Source organism: Erpetoichthys calabaricus, chromosome 10 (assembly GCF_900747795.2).
Source record: "Erpetoichthys calabaricus chromosome 10, fErpCal1.3, whole genome shotgun sequence".
NCBI lineage: Eukaryota > Metazoa > Chordata > Cladistia > Polypteriformes > Polypteridae > Erpetoichthys > Erpetoichthys calabaricus.
This window is the reverse complement of record NC_041403.2, coordinates 138,664,932-138,691,639: the sequence shown is the minus strand read 5'-3', so window position 1 is coordinate 138,691,639 and position 26,708 is coordinate 138,664,932.

The following is a 26,708-nucleotide window of genomic DNA, read 5'->3' as shown; positions in this document are numbered from 1 at the left end:
TAAAAAAGAAAAGTAAACCTTTTTAAACTGAGGGAAAATATACCAATAATTATTTGTTAAGGATCTCTTTGTATACCACGTTGTCAGTTCGGCCCTCCGGTTGTAATATGACCAAGTTGTGCACTGAACTTACTCTTGAGCATGCAACGTATAGTTGGCCATGTGAAAAGCAATCTTGCCTCAAATCAATGCCAACCTTTTGTAGGGTCTGTCCCTGAGACTTATTAATTGTCATTGCGAAGCAGAACCTTACTGGAAATTGGAGGCGTTTGAATTGAAATGGGTTTCATTGATAACTTCGCATCCAGCTTTTGAGAGTTTAAACATTCATAAACATCAAAGTGTCCACTACTCAAATCGTCACCTGTAAATCTAAGATGTTTAAGAGGCATTGGCGGTTGTCCAAAGGTGTAAAATATTTGGCCATTTCGGTACACTTGAAAGCGACAACCGAACAATTCAGCGGCAGCCATCAACTCACATGCAGAACCATAGATGAAGGGCTTAAGCATTTCACTCTTATAGTGCTCCTGTGTAGTATAATTATCTCCTGTACCGTCATCAGTCCACACCTTGAACCTGTCCCAGTCATTCAATACATAAGACACAATGTTCCTCCGGATATCAAGAGTGAGCCTGATATGGCCATGCAATATGTAAGAGAGAGAATGGAAAAGGCAGTCGCCATCTCCGGGCATGAAAACCACTCGGTAAGTGACAGTTCTTTGATCGATGGTGATCACCTTGATAGAATTGTTAATGGGGGTATGGTTGGAACGATAAAGGAAATGGGTACCTGAACAATATAGACTAAGTCTAAAATGCCTACACAATAACTATAATTGTAATAAATGAACAATAAAACAGTGGAGAAGCCGTGGATTAAATAAAAAGGCTGTAGTTATCAGCAAGAAGACGTGAATACCGTGGCGATGCAAGGAAGGGAATGAAGAGACCGGAGTGATGGACGGCCTAGTATAGGCAGGCAGCCAACTAACTACATGGGAGGCGTGGGGATGGGAGACCCAATGGCGCCTCACACGACGACCGAGCTACAGGCTATGGATGTATATATGTACGTAAGTAGGATTCAGTTAGCGTTGGGACCCTGCGTACCAAATTTCTTGAAGATGGGACCATAAGTAACAAAGACCATTGGAAAGTTCAATATGGCGGCCGACAGTGGTGTCATACCACTGAAATAAGTACGTACATCGGTTTTGGTTAGCGCAGGGAAGCCGCCTACCAAATTTCGTGAAGATGGGGCCATAAATAAGAAAGTTTAACGTGGCGGACGTTGTCGACCATTATGACCATTATGCGTAGAATTTCGAAATGAAATGACCTCCTTAACTTTTGTAAGTAGGCTGTAAGGAATGAGCCTGCCAAATTTCAGCCTTCTACCTACACGGGAAGTTGGAGAATTAGTGATGAGTGTGTTAGTGAGGGCTTTGCCTTTTATTAGCATATATGTATATATATATATATATATATATATATATATATATATATATATATATATATATATATATATATATATATATAGTGGGATTTTAACCCATGAAAAACAACTCTTGAGTCAAGAAAAGGTTTGGGGACCATCCCCGTATATTGCCCTAAGACAATATATGAAAAAAAGAGATCAAAAGTCTTGAATTTCAATTACATTTGACAGTTTTACTTTCAGAAAAATGATGGATTTATACAAAAAGGATTATGGGAACAGGAAATGGTTGGCGTTATGAACCGGAACCGGAAGTAACGTCATCGATGTGAGCCGGAAGTGATGTGATCTGGAAGCGCCGGAAGTGATGTCATTGAGGATGGCCGGAAGTGACGTTGTCGTGGCCATTTTTATACCCGGAAGTGGAGGCAATTGTTTTTCTTCTGGTTGTCTGTGGAAATAAGAGATCCAGGTAAGTACCACGTGACCAACTCAAATCTCGCGATAGTTCACTCACCGTTAGGCTCTTTGACTGCCTCCTAATCGCACATGTGTGACATGACCCCTCCCTCAGCCCAGACCCGTCGGGTCGGGTGACCTGCACCGAGAGGTCGTGGACACGGGAGAGGGCATCCGCATTGGCCTGTAAGGAACCTTTACAATAAATGACACTAAAACGATAAGGTTGTAGATCCAAAAACCACCTAGTGACACGTGGATTCCCGATGAAGGGACATCCACTTTAAAGCGGCATGATCTGTCACCAGAGTAAATTCACACCCCAAGAGATAGTACCTTAAGGATGTTATAGCCCACTTAATAGCCAAGGCTTCCCTCTCCACCGCAGCATACTTGGTCTCCCGATCAAGAAGTTTCCGGCTGAGGTACATAACGGGGTGTTCAGCACCGTCAATGCATTGGCTCAGCACAGCACCCAATCCTGTGGCCGATGTGTCGGTCTGGAGGATGAAAGGAAGATAAAAATCAGGAGATCTTAAAATAGGTGCCGAAGTACTGTAAGGGCCAACTTTAAGTCACCGAATGCTTTATCAGCCGAATCATCCCATACTACTTTTGAAGATGCTTGTTTCCTTGTGAGATTAGATAAGGGCACAGCAATTTCAGAGAAATGAGGTACAAAATGGCAGTAATAACCTGCTAACCCCAAAAAAACTTGAACTTGCCTCTTATTTATCGGACAGGGCTCATTAATGATGGCATCTACTTTGCTACATTGTGGTTTAACAATACCCCACCCACCAGGTAGCCTAAATATTTGGCTTCACGTAATCCAAAAAAACATTTCTTTGGATTAATACGAAGCCCTGCTGATGCTAGTGTGGAGAGTACTATTTTAACCTGCACTACATGGTCCTTCCATGTGCCGGAATAAATGACTACATCATCCAGGTAGGCGGCACTAAGTGAATTGTGGGGCAGTAGCAGTGAATCTACCAGACGTTGGAAGGTAGCTGGTGACCCATGCAAACCAAAAGGAAAGACCCTGTATTGCCAATGTCCACTTGGGGTACTAAATGCGTTTTTTTCTTTAGCGAAGGCCGTTAAGGGAATTTGCCAATACCCTTTCGTCATGTCAAGAGTAGTTAGGAATTATGCGTTCCCCAGTCGATCGAGTAAATTATCCACTCGCGGCATGGGATACGCATCAAATTTAGAGACCTGATTAAGACGACGGAAGTCGTTGCAAAACCTCCATGACCCATCAGGCTTAGGAACTGGGACAATTGGACTAGACCAAGGGCTATAGCTTTCTTCAATAACCCCTAATTCCAGCATTCGCCTAATTTCCAACTCTACTTCCGCTTTCTTTGCCTCCAGGAGTCTATAGGGCTTCTCCCTGACAATCACTCCAGGGTCAGTAAAGATGTCATGAACAATCAGCGCAGTACGTCCAGGAATCTCATCCACAACTTTGGGGACAGACAAGATAGCTTGTTTGAGATCTTGTCGTTGTTCTGACGTCAAGTCGGGACCGAAATTAAGGTGGGGTTGAGACATAAACAGCGAACAAGGCTGGCTGGAGGAGAGATCAAGTTCCCTATCCTTCCACGGTTTCAGCAAATTAATATGATACACTCGTTCAGTCAGTCATCGATTGGGTTGTTTAACCAAATAATCGACGAGACCTTTTCTTTTCTTAACTTCATAGGGACCCTGCCAATGGGCTAATAATTTGGAATGCGAAGTTGGGACGAGTACCATTACACGATCACCCGGGACAAATTCCCGGATGGTGGTGTTATGGTTATAATAACGCGACTGTGCTGCTTGTGCTTTTTCAAAATTCTCTTTTAGAATAGGCCTAATTTTCTCCAATCTATCGGTAATTGTGTGATATATTCAAGAATATTTGAAGTAGGAAGGACCTCCTCTTCCCAACCTTCTTTTAACATATCCAATAAACCTCTGGGTTGTCTTCCATATAATAATTCAAAAGGGGAGAAACCCGTAGAGGCCTGTGGGACTTCCCGGTATGCAAACAAAACGAGAGGAAGTAACTGATCCCAGTTTCTTCCATCCTTGTTAACTACTTTGCGTAACATCTGCTTTAATGTTTGATTAAAACGTTCTACCAATCCATCAGTTTGAGGATGGTAGACTGATGTTTTCAGATGTTTTATATGGAGTAATTTAGGAGTCCCTTGATCCATTAGAACCTCTTTGGGGATCCCAACACGAGTGAATATCCCTACTAGTTCCCGTGCAATATTCTTTGTATTAGCTGAGCGCAACGGAACAGCTTCGGAGAATCGAGTGGCATAATCTACTAGGACTAAAATATATTTAAAGCCCTTTACCGAGGGTTCTAAAGGTCCTCCGACTCATTAAAACGGGATATCAATAAGGGGAAGGGGAACTAGAGGAGCTCGAGTCCGCCTTGGAATCTGGCGAAGTTGACACTCTGGACACGAAGCGCAAAATTGTTGGACCTCCTCATTAATTCCTGGCCAATAAAATCGGAGCTTTATTCTCTCCAAAGTTTTGTTGGAACCTAAATGGGCTCCCAGAAGGTGAGCATGCGCTAACTCACACACTTGTCGCCGAAAAGTGGGTGGGACTAGCAGCAATGCTTGCACTTCACCCCCGTGTTCTGCCACTCTATATAACAATTCATTTTTAATTACAAAGAACAGCATTGATGGCATGGGATCTAGGGTTGTATAACCCTCTGCAGATACTATAGCATTCCTTGCAAACTTTAAGGAATCATCATTCCACTGTTCTCGTTTAAACGAGGAAGGTGTTAACAAAATTTGAGACGATAAATCTTGTATTGGGTCTTTATCGACCTCAATGGGCGGAGCTACTGCCTCTACGTCCTCCCCGTTTGAAGTGATGTCATTGAGGATGGCCGGAAGTGACGTTGTCGTTGCCATTTTTATACCCAGAAGTGGGTGCAATTATTTTTCTTCTGGTTTTCTGTGGAAAGAAGAGATCCAGGTAAGTACCACGTGACCAACTCATATCTCGCGATAGTTCACTCACCTTTAGGCTCTTTGACTGCCTCCTAATCGCATGTGTGTGACAATATATATATATATATATATATATATATATATATATATATATATATATATAAATATATACTGTATATAAAAGCCAAATACCACTGACTCACTCATCACGAAATCTCCCAAACCATGAGGACTTGGGACTTGAAATTTGGAATCTAGGTTACCCTTGGACCATACAGTGCATCCGGAAAGTATTCACAGAGCATCACTTTTTCCACATTTTGTTATGTTACAGCCTTATTCCAAAATGGATTAAATTCATTTTTTTCCTCAGAATTCTACACACAACACCCCATAATGACAATGTGAAAAAAGTTTTACTTGAGGTTTTTGCAAATTTATTAAAATAAAAAAATAAAAAATAAAAAAATAAAATAAAATAAAAAATAAAATAATAAAATAAAAAATAAAAATAAAATAAAAAAAACTGAGAAAGCACATGTACATAAGTATTCACAGCCTTTGCTCAATACTTTGTCGATGCACCTTTGGCAGCAATTACAGCCTCAAGTCTTTTTGAATATGATGCCACAAGCTTGGCACACCTATCCTTGGCCAGTTTCGCCCATTCCTCTTTGCAGCACCTCTCAAGCTCCATCAGGTTGGAGGGGAAGTGTCGGTGCACAGCCATTTTAAGATCTCTCCAGAGATGTTCAATCGGATTCAAGTCTGAGCTCTGGCTGAGCCACTCAAGGTCATTCACAGAGTTGTCCTGAAGCCACTCCTTTGATATTTTGGCTGTGTGCTTAGGGTCGTTGTCCTGCTGAAAGATGAACCGTCGCCCCAGTCTGAGGTCAAGAGCGCTCTGGAGCAGGTTTTCATCCAGGATGTCTCTGTACATTGCTGCAGTCATCTTTCCCTTTATCCTGACTAGTCTCCCAGTTCCTTCCCGCTGAAAAACATCCCCACAGTATGATACTGCCACCACCATGCTTCACTGTAGGGATGGTATTGGTCTGATGATGAGCGGTGCCTGGTTTCCTCCAAACGTGATGCCTGGCATTCACACCAAAGAGTTCAATCTTTGTCTCATCAGACCAGAGAATTTTCTTTCTCAAGGTCTGAGAGTCCTTCAGGTGCCTTTTGGCAAACTCCAGGTGGGCTGCCATGTGCCTTTTACTAAGGAGTGGCTTCCGTCTGGCCACTCTACCATACAGGCCTGATTGGTGGATTGCTGCAGAGATGGTTGTCCTTCTGGAATGTTCTCCTCTCTCCACAGAGGACCTCTGGAGCTCTGACAGAGTGACCACCGGGTTCTTGGTCACCTCCATGACTAAGGCCCTTCTCCCCCGATTGCTCAGTTTAGATGGCTGGCCAGCTCTAGGAAGAGTCCTGGTGGTTTCGAACTTCTTCCACGTATGGATAATGGAGGCCACTGTGCTCATTGGGACCTTCAAAGCAGCAGAAATTTTTCTGTAACCTTTCCCAGATTTGTGCCTCGAGACAATCCTGTCTCGGAGGTCTACGGACAATTCCTTTGACTTCATGCTTGGTTTGTCCTCTGACATGAACTGTCACCTGTGGGACCTTATATAGACAGGTGTGTGCCTTTCCAAATCATGTCCAATCAACTGAATTTACCACAGGTGGACTCCAGTTAAGCTGCAGAAACATCTCAAGGATGATCAGGGGAAACAGAATGCACCCGAGCTAAATTTTGAGCTTCATGGCAAAGGCTGTGAATACTTATGTACATGTGCTTTCTCAGTTTTTTTATTTTTAATAAATTTGCAAAAACCTCAAGTAAACTTTTTTCACATTGTCATTATGGGGTGTTGTGTGTAGAATTTTGAGGAAAAAAATGAATGTAATCCATTTTGTAATAAGGCTGTAACATAACAAAATGTGGAAAAAGTGATGCGCTGTGAATACTTTCCGGATGCATTGTAGGTGCTTGCTAAGGAACGGTTTTAAAAATTTTTTGGTCCAAGCACGAAATTTCTTATAGTTTTTTAGAACCGTTTGTATGTCTGTCCACTTTCAGGAGAGAACTACTTAATGGATTTAGATCAGGTTTTTTCTATAATTTGCTTGAACATTCTGTTAATTTTGCACCTGTCTCATCGTACTAAGTATCATAGTTTACTTGCCGTACCGATTTATTAGCGCTAATCGGGCTGGGGGAGAGGGGTGGGGGCCTCCTCACTCATGTGTCTGCCTCGAGGCGTAACCTTAAGTCCACTCAGTTAGCGAATGAGATAACTGCTTAACGGATTTAGATCTTTTTTCTATAATTTGCTTGAACATTTCGGTTGATGTTTGTGACTTCTTTCATTGTGCTAAGAATCATAGTTTGCTTGCAGGAGCGATATATTCACGCTAAACCGAGACAGAGGCTGTGGGCCGAGGGGAGGGGGAAGAGTGACGTCAGGAGTAGAGAGCTGGGTGGGGCCCTCCTCACTGTCCTGTTTCACTAATATGCGGGCGAAGCCACAGGGGATGGATAGTATATATTGGTGCTGGGCAATGATTAAAATTTTTAATCACAATCGCAGACAATCACAACAATCACATTGTTATGCGCAAAATTCAATAATGAACTCAAAAGTAGTGTATTGCATGTATTTGGTTTGCAAACACTTTAAACAAATAAGGTGCTTTTTAACAGCACTATTCCCTTTCATAGTAGCAGTTAAAATATTTCTTGTAAATCTCAACTTAAACATTAATATAATCAAATCAAATATAAAACCAAAGCTATTTGCCACTGCCACGGCATTAACATTTTATCTAGTTTGTTACAGAAAAACAAGTTACCCTCAGAGTCCAGAGCCACGATCACAACATTATAACAGACACCTTCCGAGCAACAGCAAGTTAACATTTCTAAATGTGTTTTCTTTTTTATCTGAACAGATACCATCAGAAACATTTTCTTTTATCAGGGAGCAGTATAAACAATCTATGTTCAGTAGCAATTCTTTGAGGGCTAATATTTTTTCTAAAAAAACAGTTTTCTGAAAAGAGCACAAAACAATGGTGTGTGGAGGGCCCACTGAAGATTGTGGTGAAGATCTTCTTGAATCATAACATTGATATTAGTCAGACAAAAATATAAAAGTGAGAATCACATCTCTTGCTATCTGAAATACCTTAATAAAAAACCGTTTCGATGTTTTCATTTTCTTGTTGTGGTGGAACTCTTTGTTGTATCCAGGCTAAAGTATGGCGATTTCAAGCGTTATTATGCCCTCCCATCTATTCCCTGTAATGTTACTAGTTTCTCACTGTTCTGAGCATAAAGATGCAGAACATGTTTATTTCTTTTTCCGAAAATGAAATATAGGCATTCTTGGCTGGATCTGTGGAGGTCTCATGAGAGGGAACATCAAGGTCTGTAGCCCTTCTGCCCCCCTGCCCCCATGCCAGTGGTCACATTGTTAGTATATAATGATTTAGATTAACAGGTTGTTAACAGCAGTAAATGACATTACCCACTCCTTATTTGAGTGAGTCGATTAATTTCTGTTAAGAAAGATTTGGCAAGGTTTGTGACAGTCCCTCCATCAGTCTTTTCATCTTCTGACATTGCTTTAAAGGACAAGGTCATCTAGATCTGTAGCCTACTATTTTAATAGTCCTAATAATTGGCAATCCAGTAAAACTAAAAACATACTATACTTACTGTTATAGTGCTTATGGGTAAAATATTAGTATATCATTTTTGGAAGCATCAGAATTCTACTTAACTCTTCCCTGAGTCTATCAGACTAAATTGCTTCTATTACTGAGGCCCCAATCGATGACTTCACACTTTATTTCCAGTTGTCATAGCAACACACATCCCCTACATGGGTATTTTAGACAGTCATGGGTGGTAGTTTCTTGTTTGCAATCATGAGTATACAAAGCTAACTTACCTTTCAGAAAATCTCATATTGCCTTGGTGTGAATCCTTCCTGTGTCTTTGCTTTGCATGGCTGGCCTGGATGAATGCAAATTTAACTGTGAGTGGAAGATTTACCTTCTTGCTTTTCAATTTTTCAACACCAGTTCAGCAAATTCCACATGCATATCTGGGTGCGTTTAACATAAAAAACACATCATGATGAAGCCACATGTGGCTCAAGCATTCAACTTCAGTAGGCAGATTATACACGAGACATATTTGCCAAGCCTGTACTTGGTATGGAAGTCATTGCACACTTTTGTGTTTCATGAAGTGATCTTAGAGATACAAGGATTAATGGGTTCTGTAACATCATAAGGAGCAGGGCAGTTTACTACTTTATACTTTTGTTGTGAACAATCTGATCTCTTATAAAAGAAGGACAAAAGGTTAGTTTATTTTCAATTTGAGTAAGGTTATAACTCTCCATGAAAATAAATATTTCTTCTATGGCATTCCAAAATTCTTCTGGATGGCAGCAATTTATTAGAAAAAGAGGTCTCAAGCTCAAAATCAGGCCTGAACTCCCAGGCAGGACTGTTTTAAATATAATTTTAAAAATAAAAACAAAAATATATAATTACATTTATAGAAATAATTAAAAAAACAAGCAATAGCAAAAAAAAAAAGGTTTACAGTTAACAAAATGTTGCCAAAGAGGTACTTCAAAAGTGAACAATACCAAGTTTGTGACCAAGTTGTGACAACCATGAACAGGTAAAGAAAATAACAAAATTTCAAAAACTGATGGAATGTCAAGAAGAGAATCTAAAATGTTTTGAATGATAAGAGCAGCAATTTTCTAAATTTATTTAAGATGTAATACAGACCTGAGGGCAGTCCCACAGCTGCAATGTCAGGAGGACCTGCCCCCTTGGGTTCAATGTATAAAACACCAGGACAATAATTAACAGGATTAACATTAAATACAAAGCATGTAATGAATGAGACAACATTTAATCAAAGAATTGTACAATACAAAAAGAATGAAAAACAAAATATGTTCAATAACCTAAAACAAAACAAGTATATGACAACATCTCTCTACTATATAAAAAACACAAAGGTTTGTGTGTCCAGTCCCTCTGAGCACTCTGACTCACCAGTTTGTTTCTTGTATGATTGGTCAGTTTCACTTTGGTAAGGTGATGAAAGAGGCAGTGAGAGAGAGCACAAGGAGGAGTAAAGTCATACAAGGCATACTGAGTGAGTTGAATTCAAAGACATCAAATTAAAAAGGTAATTCTCCTCACTGGGCATCTTTTCCTGGCTATGGGAACAGAAAGAGGCAATAACAATCAGGAGGTGAAAGCACCTCCTCTCGTCTCAGGTTGGGACTGCTTACCCAAGATGAGTTAGGAGGGTGGTCCACAGACACACATGCACGACACAATATAATAAAATTCTAAGGTTTGTGTGTGCGTGACTAGTCCCTCTGAGCAGTCTTATTGGGAAGTTTGGCTTTGGTGTTCCGATTAAAAGGGAAAGTGCCAGGCAAGAGAGGTTGAGACAGATGAGGAGGAGAAAAAGCATTGGAGGCCTGCTGAAAGTCGCCTTCCAATATGGTACAAAAGCAGACAGAAGGTGAGCAAGGTGCCACAAAATTAGGAAAGAGTGTGAGAAACAGGCTTTATGGTTCAAAACAGGATGTGCTGATCAAAAGGTCAGACACACACATTAAACAGGAAAGGTGCAGAAGGTACACATAGTGCAAGAAATATCAAATATTTTTACATTTACTCTATTACCTGACAAGTAATGTGGCAAGTGTGTATATATCGTCACACACGTGTGCATGGGAGACAACTTCAGAATCGCTGAATGGTAATTACTCCCTGAGTCAGGGGTTGGTGCTTTCACTTAATGTCTCTTCTCTTCCTCGCTCTGCAGAATGGATGACTGATGGACAGAATATCAATGAGGTCACTTCCAGTTTCCTAAACCCACCTTTTCCACCTATCAGCCTTAGAAACTGGCTCCACCTTTACCAATTTCAGTTCATTCACCACTTGCTTCAGAAAAGGTGTTTCTGCATTTATTACACTTTTTTTTTTTTTTGTTTTCAAACCTTTCAGTTATATTGGGATCCCCTTCGGGTACCCCAGACCTTTATAAGACCTATTGTCTCTTTATTCCACAGTGGTATAGTTGGCAGGATTCAACTGGAATATTACAGGGCCAGTGGACCTCATGATGCTTGTGACAGCATTAACCGAAAAAGTCCATCCAGTCCCTTTGGATTCAGGTAGGAAACTAGCAGATTCAGTTCACTGAGGTTGAAACTCGAAATCAACCCTGAGCAGCCCCCTGGGAATAAGTTGGTTTTTGAACAATCCCAGGTACTGAAATTGAGACATACGTGCTATTTTTTGAGCAAACAGCTACTAGACACTACTTGGAAAGGGGCCCACATGCTGGCACCACTCCTGATTTGGGAGGTTGAATGGGCTTATTATGACCTCGATGAGCAAAATAGTGGCCTGCGATTATCTTATAAATGCCCTCCCTGACTCTATCACTCAGGCACACCTGAAAGAATATGGACACTTTTATTAAGAGGGACAAAGGGTGGCCATGCAAAAAAACTCTCCAAAAAGTTGGCTGAACGCCCTAAACTCCAAACTAGAGTCCAGCTGCTGCAAATATATACATTCTTTGGGTTGAGCAAAGAATTTAATTCAACTACAACAGCAACATTTTATTTTTGTATAGCCCAAAGTCACACAACAAATGCCTCGATGGTCTTTAACGGGCCCTGTTTAATTGACAGCCTCCAAGCCTTGAAGAAACTCACAAAATGTTGCAGGAAAAAAATATAAGAAATCATGACCATTGTGTTTCTTACTTTACACAACAATGCAGCCTGAGCTCATGTATTCTGTGGTTTTCTTTTAAACATCTGTCTAAAGATTAGTGCTTATTGATCTGCGGCTTTGTCTCTTGACTCTGAGATTTTTCCTAGTGATTTGCTTTGAATCTTGTTCTTCTGGGTTTTTGGATTATGTTTAAGTTTCTGCTTTCTTGTCTATTTGGATTTGCATTTAAGAATTACTGAATTGTTCACATAGGGAATATGGCGTAATGGTTAAGACAAATGCTTCTAACTGTTTGACCATGAGAATGTCACTTCACCTGCCTGTGCTTCAGCTGGAAAAACAAAAAAGAAATTTAACCAATGGTACCTCAAATGTTGTAAGTCACCATGGATAAAGGCATAAGCCAAATAATAAGTATAATAATATATCGTAGTATTATATAACAATAATAAAATACTGTTAACGTGTATATATGCATTAATCTGACTAGGGGGCCAGCATAACAAATGGACAGTCTGGATGGATGGATATCCCACCTAGAAGGATTAAAGGCTAGGATAATGGATGAACATTTTGTGACAGCCTTCCAAGGCGATTTACTACTATTTCAACACCTGCAGGATTACTTTGGAAATGTAGTCTCAAGAGGCAGCCCTATTGGGGTCCTTTGGTGATGCAGGAAGGAGCTCTAAGAGAGAGGCTCCCATGTTACCCTAGAACACAGTCTCACCCAGAAGTGCTTCTGTGCTACATACTGTATCTGAAATGACAGAAGAACTATTGGGACTGACTTTAAAAGAAGCCTCCCCTCCTCAGTAAGCGAGTCAGAATTAGGGAGTGGGGGAGGACAAGGTACCCCTGGGCAGAAGGTGAACGATAAAAAGAGAAATAGAGAGAGAAAATGCAGTGAACTTAATTGAAGCCTCTGTGTAAAGAAATGGAAAATAAAAGAGTCTTGCTTGACCCAAGGAACTGAGTTATTTAGCTGTTGTCTGGAGTTGGGGAATGCTCCCTAGAGCCGACTATTTATATTGCCAAGGCAATTGGACTAGCATCCCGACTGGAACTGAGAGAGATTCCTTAACTGACTGGGAGACCATAATAGAAGAACATTTTAGCAGGAGCTGCAACCTGGCTGGAATGAGTAGCAATCCTTATCCCAGTTGGGGTGAGAAGATAATGAATGAATTGGGCAAACATGGATTCCAGAAGCAGTTCATTCCCCTACACGGTAGGTGGCAGTGTCCCTCCAGGTTGGTCCCAGTTAGGACGTCTGCAGTGTTGCATGGGAATTGGAGTGAGAAGAGCAGCCTTGTTGGGGTCCTTGAGTGCTGCAAGAGGGCACTGCCAGGGGAAGACTGCCATGGTTTCTGTATGACCTGGAAGTGCCCTGGATGATCACTGCTGCAACACTGGAAGCATTTCCAGATCTTATTTAAATGAAGCCTGCTACATCCCCTCCTATTTGGTGGGGGGCAATGGGGAAAAACCTCACTTGAAGTAGGGAAGGAGAGAACAACTTAATAATTGTATACACGTTTGTCTTGGTCTAGCGGATGCTCATTTGGAAAAGTGCTTATTGTCAAATAAAATCTTTTTTTTCAGATTAAAGTTGTGCTGGTCCCTTTTAGCTGGGATGCCTTCGTAATGGAAGGACCAGGGGAGTAGACATGCACAGAACATTACCTCTCCTGGAACACTAAATGACAACCATCCTGGGTTGCAGTGGTGTCTCAGATTCCCAAAGAGCTCTTTGGGAGTTGGAGTTTGGCACAACCCTTTTGGGTTCTGTAGGTGCTGCCAGGGGATGCTATAGGGACTGTGGAGCCCTACTATGTCTGGTTTCGGTCTCACTTGTTAGTGCTTCCAAATCATGCTAATGGAACACCAGAAATGCAGGATAAAAGGAGCCACCTGCCACTACTCTAGGAACCAGAGTTCGGAGGAAGAGGGATGAAGCTTGCTGGAGGATGAGTGGAGGTGGAAAGAGAGACAGTGACAGAGAGAAGTGGAAGAGAAGAAAAGTGCTGTGTGCTGGAATCCATAAATACACAGTATATACAGTATACAGTATAAATAAGGAAGCTAAGGTCTGTGATATAGCTTGCATATTATTATTATTATTATTATTATTATTATTATTATTATTATTATTATTAATGAATCACACATTTTAAAATAGTTTATTAATACTAAGCTTTCGACTCCTAACAAGAATCATCATCAGAGGAAAATGATTAGACTTATAGGAATCCAAGGCAATATATAGCAAATAAGGAGGGGAGGATAGGTGGATGTGATGGCGGAGGGGAATTGATGAGGTGGGGTTTGGAGGGTGTTGGTCATAAGGTCTTATTTATTTTTGCATGTTCTTCTTTTCAAGCCTGCATATACTGGGTTCATGTCCAAATATCTAATAATGTTGTTTTCATTGGATAGCCATGATTCAGGCAGTTCTCTGGTACTTTTAGTATTAGCCTTGAATGTTACTTGCACTGAGTCCCATTTAAATGTGTGTCCAGTCGAACTCGTATGTGTGTAAATCAGAAACCGTCGGTCCTTTCTTCTGACCACATTGCAATGCTCCTGTAAATGTGTGGCGAGTGTTTTTGAAGTTTGGCCCATGTATTCAGCCAGGCATGAGTCACATGGTATGCTGTAATATGTATATGCAGTTATCATATTTCTGTAAACTGTGTATTTGTCAGTAATTTATATTATTCTGTTTCTTTAAACAAGTGTGGTTCAGTTACCTTGATAGAAGTCTAATAGCTGGAAACCTCTAATGCAGAGTAAGGTAAGGAAAATATAGTGGGAGCCTTACCAAATTTTTTAAGTCATTTTTGCATTGACAAAGGATAATTAACTAACTGACTAATTGATAAATTCACCTCCTTACACCATACACAATTTCCTACATTTATTTTGTGTCCAAGGGTTTGCCATGAAACTCATTCCCTATAGTATACACCAGTAAGGTTCACAAGCCTCATACTGGACACATGCCCCTGCTTTTCTGCCTTACTTCATATGGTGCATTTCTTTTTTGTATATTTATATAGTAAACATCCTCTTCCATTATAAGGCAGAATGGAGGTCACAGAGTTCCAAAAGCTTTCCTGGCTGCCTGTTCATTGACTTTATTGCTAATCAAGGAAATAATTCACCTGCAATTGTAATGCTAATGTAAATGAATACTGAAAGGGTCTTCACTGAGTTCTCTTCAATGGCTAATTTTCTCAAAGCCCTCCAGGGACGCAGTGAGTCTTTTCAGCTTCCATTATTAATCAGAGTGTGTTATGTGTTATTTTCTGCTTCAGCAGGCTGCCAGAGAGTCCACGAATGTAGCCAGCCTCAGTCCAACACCTACGTACATTTAGGATAAGGGGGTTGTAGTATTGCTATTTGCATTCTGAAGAATCTATGTTTGCTTCACTGTTGTTCACTTGAATACTTATATTAAATTTTCTTAACTAACTTAGAAAAAGGAATGAAAGTAGTTCAAAACCCTTTAATGCATTACTGCTAAACATAATATATCACTGTCACTCATACACAAAGGAAATAAGGTTCTGCTTTATAACACATATAGGAACTACCAAATGAAATTTGTGAATGATTTAGTCATTAAGGGGAAAAAGGAAGGAAAAGGGTCATGAGAAACAGGAAAATAATATAAGAAAAGCAACAAACAAGGATAAAATCTACAGAAAAGATAAATGCAGGTAAATAAAACAGGATGGTACCACAAAGTGTGGTAAGGGATAGGGGAAGCTCTTGTAGCATTTGTCACACACTTGCGCTTAGGAGGCAGTCAACAAGCCCTGAGGTGAGTGAAATATCGCAAGACAAGGGGTTTATAAGCAGTACTAATGCCTCTCTCTCTTTTTTGTCAGACAAAAAGAAGAAAAATAACTCACCTTCCATACTTCCGGGTTCTCAAGATGGCCTCCAAATGTCACTTCCGCTTCTAACTCCCGCTGATGGTGTCACTTCCGGCGCCAATGCAATGACGTCACTCCCGGCTCCATCTTGATTACGTCACATCCGGTCAACAGAAGATGATGTCACTTCCAGTATTACCTCACTTCTGGCTCCCTCTGATGACATTACATCTGTCTGACAATTATGGCCATTATCTACTGCCAACTCACTTTCATCAGCCATTTTTCACTGTATATAAATGCCATCTTTGTCATGTACATGGGTCAATTGCTGTAAAGTACTTTGATCACTGATTTTTGCCTTTTTTGCATTTATTGTCCATTGGACATTATACGGGGACGGTCCCAAACTCTTTTTTTGTTGTGGAAGGTTTCTTGTGTCATTACACATCCATAAATCTAGTAACAGCAAAATAAACAGATTTCCTTAAACAAAACATTAACAGAGTCAAAAGAATCCCAACAATCAAATTAAAGCAGAACAGGTTAAAAACAATTGCCTCTTGAGGGATTTCTTTGCTAAACCCCAACAGTGGCTTGTCCAAATGTCCATGAGAGCATCTCTCCTGTTCACCTCCTCCGTCTCCATCACCAATCTCTGGCCTCTTCTCCTCAACCAACTAAGAAAGCTTTCAGCCTCATCCAGAAGTCTCTTTCACCCAACCTTTAGAATCACCTCTGAGGTCAGATGTAGCCTTCCATTTACTCCAGGACACATGTATCTAGAGCTCCTTTTAGGAGGCTCAAATGTCCCTGCACCCCTGAGTGTTTATAAAATCCATGTCCGACTTTATCTTGGCAGTCTGTCTGGTTAGAAGAGCAGTCCCTGTTTGGATAAGTGTGTCCACAAGTTGCAGCTTATGATGTCCCCTCACTAATCTCTTTTTCTTTCTCTCAGTGAAAGGTCTGGTGTCTCCTAAGATGTTGCTGGTCTCTGCTCCAGGCTTTCTTTATTCCTTCTGGTCTATTATTCTCCTACTTACCTATATGTTCACCAGAATGTTTTGTCTGATACCCCTGCTTTCACAAGGCACAGTACCCTTAAAGCTTTTACACTGTTGTGGATGCTTAATTTCCTCAATTAAAATGCTGCACATTTTTGTCTTGATTCCAAATTGTGTACCACCAATGAATGCTGAAATTCTCCTATTGTATGGTCTTGAACGTGTGTTTCAGAACCTCCCAGATCTAACACTGTCGACTTATCTAACCTCACTGCCTCCACTTTAAAAATAACTCCAGTCTACTTGCCCACATAGTCATTATGAATGGTTTGAGATCTACATAAAAAGTGCTTCAGCTGGGCTGATGCCTTAGTAGGAACATATAAAGTAGCATGCATGACCAGGCTGAAGCATACCCAGGCCGCTAAGCTGTGTCTTGCTGGCACATGAGATGTTGGAATGTGGCCAGGGCTCTTCACAGGCAGAGAGCTCAGTCATTGTGGCAGCCATCTCTTCAACTTAATGGCAGATGCCCTCATTCATGGTTCTTCCTGTTATCAGTTTCTGTGGACGCATTTTCTGTATCAGTGAATTTAAAAGCACTGTCAGGCCTCTCTTGAAGCTCTACACATGGCTACTTATGTGCCTATGAACCCCAAATTTTTGTGGTATAATGAAAGATCTGGACCTCTGGATATTTAAATCGTATATTGAAATCAAGTAAAATATACAGCTGTAAAATCTCTTAAATTTTTATTTTAATAAACTCAACCTACCTTATTGCATTCTTAATAATGGTATTTGAGTGTCTTCTCATTTTTAACATTGAAAGGACTGCAATGGCTGTTTGGTGAAGTGTGAACAATTAATGGTGAACAAATGAATACAAATAAACAAGATGTGAACTTCCATTTCTGCACTGTGCAGGATGAGTGTGGCCACCGTCTTGAAAGGACTGCTTAGAATATAATAGTGTAATCTGTGCCAGTGTGGTAAATTGTGAAAAATGTTCATTCAGATGAATGCGACGGGAAGCAAAGATGGAATATTCAGCTTACTGTTACCTTTTTGTCAAAATCTATCCATTCAATTGTCTTGCATGAGCATGTTTTTGGGTTTAGGACAATAGGCATCGGTGGACACCATAAACCTAACTTGAAATTCCTAGGTGAAACTCACACCAACACCGATAAAACTAGCACATGTAGCCTAGGAACAATGAGAAGGAAGCCTGTCTACCAATGAGAGGGGCACCTGCCTAGTTTTAGCATTTCATAACAACCTGAATAGAGATCAGGCTCTATGGTGATTGACCCATAAAGGTCATGTGACCATAATATTAAGTAATTCACAATGGTTTTTTTAATATATTTTTATTGATTTTAATAAGAAACTGATAACATTTCATACAGTCAAGACAAATTAAACAAATTAAAGCAAAATTCGACCCTGACTCAAGAGAAAGTGAGAGAAGCCAGCAACTGCAAGCAAGAAAAGCAAGAAAAAGGAGCAAGAAAAAGAAGGTTATCCTCTTCCCCAAAATAGATGCTTATTCTAAAATGTTATTAATTAGTTCCTGCCAGGTTTTAAAAAAAGTTTGAACAAATCCTTTAAGTGAGAATTTGATTTTTTCCAATTTCAAATAGTATATAACATCAGTTACCCACTGACTTAAGAGTGGTGGTTTGGGATTCTTCCAGTTGAGCAAGATAAGTCTACGTGCTAGTAGTGTGGTATAGGAAATTACAGTTTGTTTGTCCTTCTCCACTTTAAGCCCATCTGGGAGTACACCAAACAGCTGATAGTGGATTAGGAGGGATTGTGATGTCAAGGCTGTCTGATAGGCATGAAAAGATTTTTGTCCAAAATGTTGGCCCACATCATATAGCCAGTGAAGTCTCAGCTAGATTGCAATGTTCACAGGTTGAATCTTGCCCTGGAAATATAACGGACAATTTCAAACATGAAAAATTTGCTTGATAAAAGCTTTTAAGTTGAATGACTGAATGCTTTGCACATATGGAGCTTGAGTATATTCTATGCATGGCTGCCTTTCACTCCTTTTCTGAAATATTAAGTGGCAGATCCTTTCCCCAATGTACTTTGGGGTCTTTAAAAGGCAGAGACTTTAAAATATTTTTTATAAATTGTAGAGATGCTATCTGAGTCTTTAAGACTGATCAATAATTCTTCTGGAATAGAACAAGGTGGAAATTGGGGGAAATTCACTGTGTTTAGCAGAGCACAGATGCAAAAACTAAACTGTTAAGTTAACTTTAGTAGGGCAAAGTCTAAAAATGATAAACTGGCATAAGCTTTTAAATGTGTAGACAGTCAAGGAGGAGTAGCATAGGTTTAAAAATGTTTTATGCATAATACAGGATTAGTTTATCCCATAAGCAGAATGAAATTAAAAAAAACTCCATGTTGGATAAGTAAGGAGATAAAAAGGAGGCTGCAAGGAAAAACAGCTGTATAAGGTGTGAAAGTCTAGTAATTCTAGTATATACTGTAAGCCATATGAGAGCATGAGAGCAACAGTAAAAAGGATATTAGGTAAGCTAAAAGCCAGTTTAAGAAAAATATTCCAGGGAAGGCAAAGGATGAAAGATCGTAGTAAAAGAATGATGAATAAACAAGGTGAAATGTGTCAAGAACACAAAGGAAGAATTAAAATATAGTGAACACTCTGAACATACTCTTTTTCTGAAGTGTTTCCATGCGAAAAAGTTGATAATCTCCCAGCAGTAACAGGGACTACTAAGAAGACACTTAGTGATTTGCAGATTGTAAATGGAGAAGTACTGCTTAGATTAAAGAGGCAGAAATCTTACAAATTACCAGGACCAGATAACATTTATACTAGAGGGCTTAATTAGATTAGTGAATGTCTGTTTAGAAGTCATAGTGGACTCAACACTATCAACTGCCAGGCAACATTCAGAAGCCATTAAGAAGGCTAGCAGAATGTTAAGTTATGTAGCAAAATGTGTGAGAAGAAGTCAAATAAGGTAATACTGAAGCTTTGTAACACACTACTGAGGCCGTACTGGGAGTACTGTCTGTAGTTTTGGACTTGAGGCTACAAAACAAGACATAACATTTCTAGAGAAAGTCCCAAGAAGAACAACTAGGGTGATTCCAGGAATAAAAGGTATGTGGACAGATTAAAGGAGTTGATCCTTCTTGTTTTAAGTAAATGGAGAGTAGGAGATGACATGATTGAAGTTTTTTTAATTATGATGGAAATAAGTACTGTGGATCCAGACTGCTACTTTAAAATAAGTTCAACAAGGACACAGACACATAGTTTTAAACTTGTTATGGGCAAATTTCACACAACTATAAGAAAGATTTTCTTTACACAAAGAACTATAGATAGATAGATAGATAGATAGATAGATACTTTATTAATCCCAATGGGAAATTCACATTCTTCAGCAGCAGCTGAAACATATATATAAACATATAAAATAAAATCCCAAGCATCATGGTAGAGAGTAGAACTTTAGGAACCTGCAAATCATGACTTGATGATATTTTTGAGAAATTAGGTGTGTGAAATAATTCAAATAACACAAGAAAGAAGGTTTAGGGGCAGCCACCCGTAAACTTGAAATAGGCTGCCAAAAACCCAAAATCGAAGGTCTGTTCAGAAGAAAAGGTCTTAACAGACTTTAGTCCAAAACAGAACTGGTGAGACAGACAAAATGTGGCAGTTTTAAAGCTGGGGAGGGGAAATGATGTCATCCGGGCAGGAACCAGAACCAGAAGTGATGTCATTGGGCCCTGAACAAGGAATGGGGTCATTGCTAACACCCCCTCCCTCCCACCTTAAGACATCCCACAACTATAATAAAACTATACTATAATATCGTTCTCTCTTGGTAAGTAGTGGATGGATCCTATGCTATGGATATTAGCAATTAATAAGCCATAAATTAAAGAGCATCACTTCAGCTCTTGATCTTTATGGTATTTTTCCATATACAGTGGATTCATAAAGTATTCGGACATCTTCACTTTCTGCACTTTTTATTGTTTTGTAGATTTAATATTATATAGATAAATTTTCCATTTCTGTCCATGAATCTACACTCAATACCCACTAATGAAGAAGTGAAAACACATTTTCAAAAAGGTTTGCTAATTATTAAACATTTAAAGCTGAAATTTCTCACTTATATAAATATTTACACCATTAATTTAGTATTTTCTAGAAGCCATTTGGGCAGCAGTTACAGCCTGAAGTCTTCTTGGGTAAGTCTCTACAAGATTGGACAGATTATCCCATTCTTCCTGGCAGATCCTGTCTGGCTCCATTAGATTGAATGGCAAATGTCTATAAACTATCACCTTCAGGACTCTTCACAGATGTTCTGTGGGCTTTAAATCTGTGGCTTTGACTAGGTCACTCAAAGACAGTCAAAGCAACTCCAGAATTGTCTTGGCTGTATGCTTCGGGTCATTACTGTCTCCCCAGTCTAAGGTCATGTGCATTCTGGTGCAGGTTTCTTTCAAAAACCTCTTTGTATTTACCTGCATTCATCTTCCATCAATATTGATCAGTCTCCATGTCCTGCTGCTGAGATGTACCTCCATAGCATGATGGTTCCACCACCATGCTTCACCATAGGGATGGTATCAGGCAGGTGATGAGCAGTGCCTGGTCTTCACCAGACATACTATTTAGAGTTCTGCCCAAGGAGTTCAACATGTGTCATGAGACCAGGTGATCTTTTTTCCTCATGTTTTCAGAGTCCTTTAAATGCTGATTGGCTACCATAAATACCTGATTGATAGAGTGCTGCTGAGATAGTTATCTTTTTGACAGTTCTCCATCTCAGCAGAGAACTTCTGAAGCTCTGTTAAAATGACCATAGGGTTCTTTATCACATTCATGACCAAGGCCAATCTTACTAAGCAGAGTCCTGTTGTTTCAAAACTTCTCATTCACAATTATTGTGTCCACTGTGCTCATGGTAACACTCGAAGCTATAGAAATGGTTTCTGCCTCCCACAGTTTCATCATGGAGGTCTACAGAGCATTCCTTGGACTTTATGGCTTGGTTTTTGTCCTGACATGCAGTGTGAATTAATGGATCTTACATACAGGGCCTTTCCAAACCGTGTCCAATTAATTCAAATGGCCTCAGGTGGACTCCAGTCAAGGTCTAGACACATCTCAAGGGTGATTAAAGCAAACAGAATGCACCAGACCACATTTGCAGTGCCACAGTAAAGCATCTGAGTACCTGAAGATTTTAGTTTTTGATTTTTATTACACTGGCAAACCTTTCTGAAAACAAGCTTTCACTTTGTCATTATGAGTTATTGAGTGTATTTATATGTGTATTTAAAATGAAATCTACAATACAATAGAGTATGCAGAAACTGAAGGGATTAGAATGCTTTTTGAATCCACTGTAGCTGAAGCTAACCTGTCTATTTTGACCTGTGTTACAGAATTAACTTTAAACTAGATATAAATAATAATCTAACAAATAAGAGAACTGATGCTTCTCTATCAAAGAGTTTCTGTTTAGTCCAGAAATAAGAATTATATTAAAAATGCTTAGGTATTTGTGAAAATAAATTAGATTTGGCTTCCATTTCACTTTATACTTTAATCTACCTGTGCCTATGAATCTGAACACTCAGTTTTAAAATAAATTCATGCTATTGAACTGAAGGAGTGTGCTGCAGGTAGCTACTGCATGTTTATCCTGCAATTGCTGTAATGTTATTGCTTTGAAAATATTCATCAAAGCATTACCCCCCTTGTAAGCTATGAAAATATTCTGGGATTTATGCCCTCAAGAAACACCAATGAGGCTTTAACCCAAAAGAACTTGTAAAACTATGATATTCTGTTGAAAATGGGAAGGACATTTTTCTAACCCACTTAATCCAGACTAGGATCATGGAGCCTCTTCTTCTTCTTCTTCTTTCGGCTGCTCCCGTTAGGGGTTGCCACAGCGGATCATCTTGTTCCATATCTTTCTGTCCTCTGCATCTTGCTCTGTTACACCCATCACCTGCATGTCCTCTCTCACCACATCCATAAGCCTTTGTTTAGGCCAGCGTTTCTCAACCTTTAAGTATTTGCAACCTGAGTTTTCATAACAGTTTTAATCGTGCCCCCCTAACGTTTTTTGAAAGGAGCTCACTAATACCAATTTGTTCTTTTTTAATTAATGATACGTATATCATAGATGCATATTTTATTACAGTGATCCCTCGCTATATCGCGCTTCGCCTTTCGCAGCTTCACTCTATCGCGGATTTTATATGTAAGCATATTTAAATATATATCGCGGATTTTTTGCTGGTTCGCGGATTTCTGCGGACAATGGGTCTTTTAATTTCTGGTACATGCTTCCTCAGTTGGTTTGCCCAGTTGATTTCATACAAGGGACGCTATTGGCAGATGGCTGAGAAGCTACCCAACTTACTTTCTCTCTCTCTCTCTTGCGCTGACTTTCTCTGATCCTGACGTAGGGGGTGTGAGCAGGGGGGCTGTTCGCACACCTAGACACTCGTCTAAAAATGCTGAAAGATTATCTTCACGTTGCTACCTTCTGTGCAGCTGCTTCTTAAAGCGACATGCTGCACGGTGCTTCGCATACTTAAAAGCTCAAAGGGCACGTATTGATTTTTGACTGTTTGTTTTTCTCTGTCTCTCTCTCTCTCTCTTTTGCTCCTGACGGAGGGGGTGTGAGCTGCTGCCTTCAACAGCTTTGAACCGGCGGTGCTTCGCATACTTAAAAGCCAAACAGCCCTATTGATTTGTTTGCTTTCCTCTCTGTTTCCTTTGAAAAGGAAGATATGTTTGCATTCTTTTAATTGTGAGATGGAACTGTCATCTCTGTCTTGTCATGGAGCACAGTTTAAACTTTTGAAAAAGAGACAAATGTTTGTTTGCAGTGTTTGAATAACGTTCCTGTCTCTCTACAACCTCCTGTGTTTCTGCGCAAATCTGTGACCCAAGCATGACAATATAAAAATAACCATATAAACATATGGTTTCTACTTCACGGATTTTCTTATTTTGCGGGTGGCTCTGGAACGCAACCCCCGCGATGGAGGAGGGATTACTGTATACCTGCTTAACTTTTATCTACATTTATCTTACTCTGTATTTATTTTTCTAGTATCAGAATGTAGTTCAAGTTAATTTGTTTTGGTTTCAATAGTTGTATTTTTCATATTTTATATTTTTGTTTTCTTTTTTTCACATCTTCGCACCCCCCTTTTTGTTACTTCATGCCCCCCTAGGGGGGCCCGCCCCACAGATTGAGAACCTCTGGCTTAGGCCTTCCTCTTTTCCTCTTCCATGGCAGCTCTATCCTTAAATGTTTTCTGCATATGGATTTGGCAAAATTTTACACTGGATGCCCTTCCTGACGTAACCCTCCCCATTTATCCTGGCTTGGGACAGGCACGAAGAAACACACTGTTTTGTGCATTCCCTGTGGCTGGGTTGCATCCCCTGTGGCTGGATAGGCTGGAGCCTATCCCAGGGAATAACCCAGGAACAAACCCTGGACATACCAAACACACACTTGGGCCAATGCAGAATCACCAGTTCACCTAATTTGCATGTCTTTGGAAATTTGCATGTCTTTCCCACGCATACACGGGGAAACTCCACACAGCGTGGACGTGGAGCATGAAGTGAAGCCAGGTCTCCTTTACAGCGAGGCGGCCGCGCTACCGCAGCCCAAGGATGCAAGTATAAAGAGTAAATGAAAAGCACAGGCAGAGCAGAGAAACACACGTCAATTTTAGATGGATGAGGGCCACTTTCATTGATCATCATTAAATACACCACTAAAACTCAGTTAAGGATCCAATGATTCAAACATCTTTCTCACATCTCTCACTTTGCTTGCTTCTGAAGTAACAATTCACATACGGTATTCTCTACACTTCAGACAACAGTAGATGCAGCATTGCACATGCGCTTGTTTTAATGATAGAGTCGGACAGTCCCTTGATTGGCCACAGGTTCACCTTCACCTCTGCGCTGCGCAAAATGAATTCAACCGGGGAGTGCTCGTCATTCTCAGCTCAGTCGAGCGTGTAATGGAAGAGCAAAAAAAAAAAAAAAAAGACAGACACGACACGCAGAGTAATCTGATGAGCTGCCCCCAACAGAAGAAACTACCCGAAGGGTTTTCTAGAGGCAAGTTCTCATGCAAAGATGCGGCTTGACAGCACAGAATCAAATTGTAAGGCTTGTGCGTTTAGAAGCCTGAAAGGCGTGGCCATTGGCTGCCTGTAAAAAACACCGATCGACACGAGGCTGATCGACCGCTGGTTTCTGTTACCATGAAACCAACCTGAATACTGTAAAACTGTTCACATGTGACCTATTATTTTTGTATGACCGTAAAACGCTATTGGATTTAACCAGTACCAAAAAAAAAAGAAATCTTTATAGAACTAAATTCAAAAATAATAAATGTGTATTTAAACATCTCTTTACAGATGTGCCGCTCCCTGTTGTTTGTCTCAAGTGCCCTGGCCTTTGCAGATGGTTCTTCATGGAACCGTTTAATACGGAAATTCACCTTAAATACTTCTTTAATGTATGTAAATTATTCTTGTAAATTAGTAGCTGTTGAAGTTGTGCGGGGGATTTGAAATGCTTCTCTTGGAGAAGCCATTCACGTATTGTTAGAATACATACACATTGTTGTTAAAGGAAGGGGTTATTACATAAAAGATTCACGAAGTATTCAGACCCTTTTATTTTTTTTCAAATTTTGCTATGTTGCAGTCTTGAGCTAAAATCATTTATTTCCCCCCAAGAAATATTGAATACTCCAAAATGAGAAATTGAAAACAGGATTTTAGAAATCGTTGCAAATGTTTCAAAATAAAAACTAAAATCATCCATTGGTCCAATATTTAGACTCTTTCCTTTGTACTTGTTTGTATACCTTTGGCAACAATTACAGCCATGGAGTCTTCTTGGTTATGTCTCGAGAATTATCTTTGCATGCCTGGATGTGAGGATTTCCTGCCATTTGTCTCTGCAGATCATCTCGAGCTCTGTCAGGTTGGATGGAGACTGTCAGTGGAAAGCTTTGTTCAGGTTTCCCAAGAGATGTTTGATCGGGTTGAAGTCAAGTCGAGTCGTTCTTGTGTTGTCTTTGCTTTGTGTTAAGGGTTGTTGTTCTGTTGGATGGTGAACTTTTGGACCAATCTGAGGTCCTTAATGTAATGGAGCAGGTATTAATTAAGGATATCCCTGTACTTTGCTCCATTCATCTTACCCTTACCATGACCTCCCAGTCCTTGCTGCTGAAAGACAACCCTGCAACATGATTCTATCACCAACAAGCTTCACCTCTGCAATGATATTGCACAGGTGTCAAGCAGTGCCTGCTTCCCTCCAGACATGATTCTAACCTTGGTTTCATCAGATCAGTTAATCTTATTTCTCACGGTTTGAGAGTCCTTTAGGCACCACTTTGCAAACGCCTTGTGTCTGTTATTGAGAAGAGGTTTCTGTCTTGACACTCCATCATAAAGCCCTGAGTACTGGAATGTTGCAGTGACGGTTGCATTTCTGGACGTTTCGTCTCTGTCCAAACAGGTTCTCTGGAGCTCAGCCAGGGTGACCATCAGTTTCTTGATCACCACTATTACCATGGTCTTTCTCCCACAATTGCCCATTTATGAACTAAGAAGGCAACTGTACTCGTTGGCACCTTCAACACTGCTGAATTTATTTATTTACTTTTTGTAAACTTCATCAGATGCATGCCTCAGCACAATCCTATAAGCTCTGCAGGCAATTCTTTCAACCTCATGGTTTATGCTCAATTGTGGGTCTTCTATAGACGTGTGTGCTTTTCCTAATCATGTCTAATCAGTTCAATTGACCACAGTCCAAACAAAGTGTACAAGCATCTCAGTGACGATCACTAGAATTGGATGCACCTGAGCCGAATCTGAAGTTTCAAATAGTTTGAATGCATGGGTTAATGTGATATTTCAGTGTTTTCTTTATTTTTATTTTAGTACATTTGTAACAATTTCTATAATCCTTTTTGTTTTGTCATATTGAGCGTTGTTTGACGTGGGGAATAACGAATTTAAGTGATTTTAGCTTGAGGCTGCA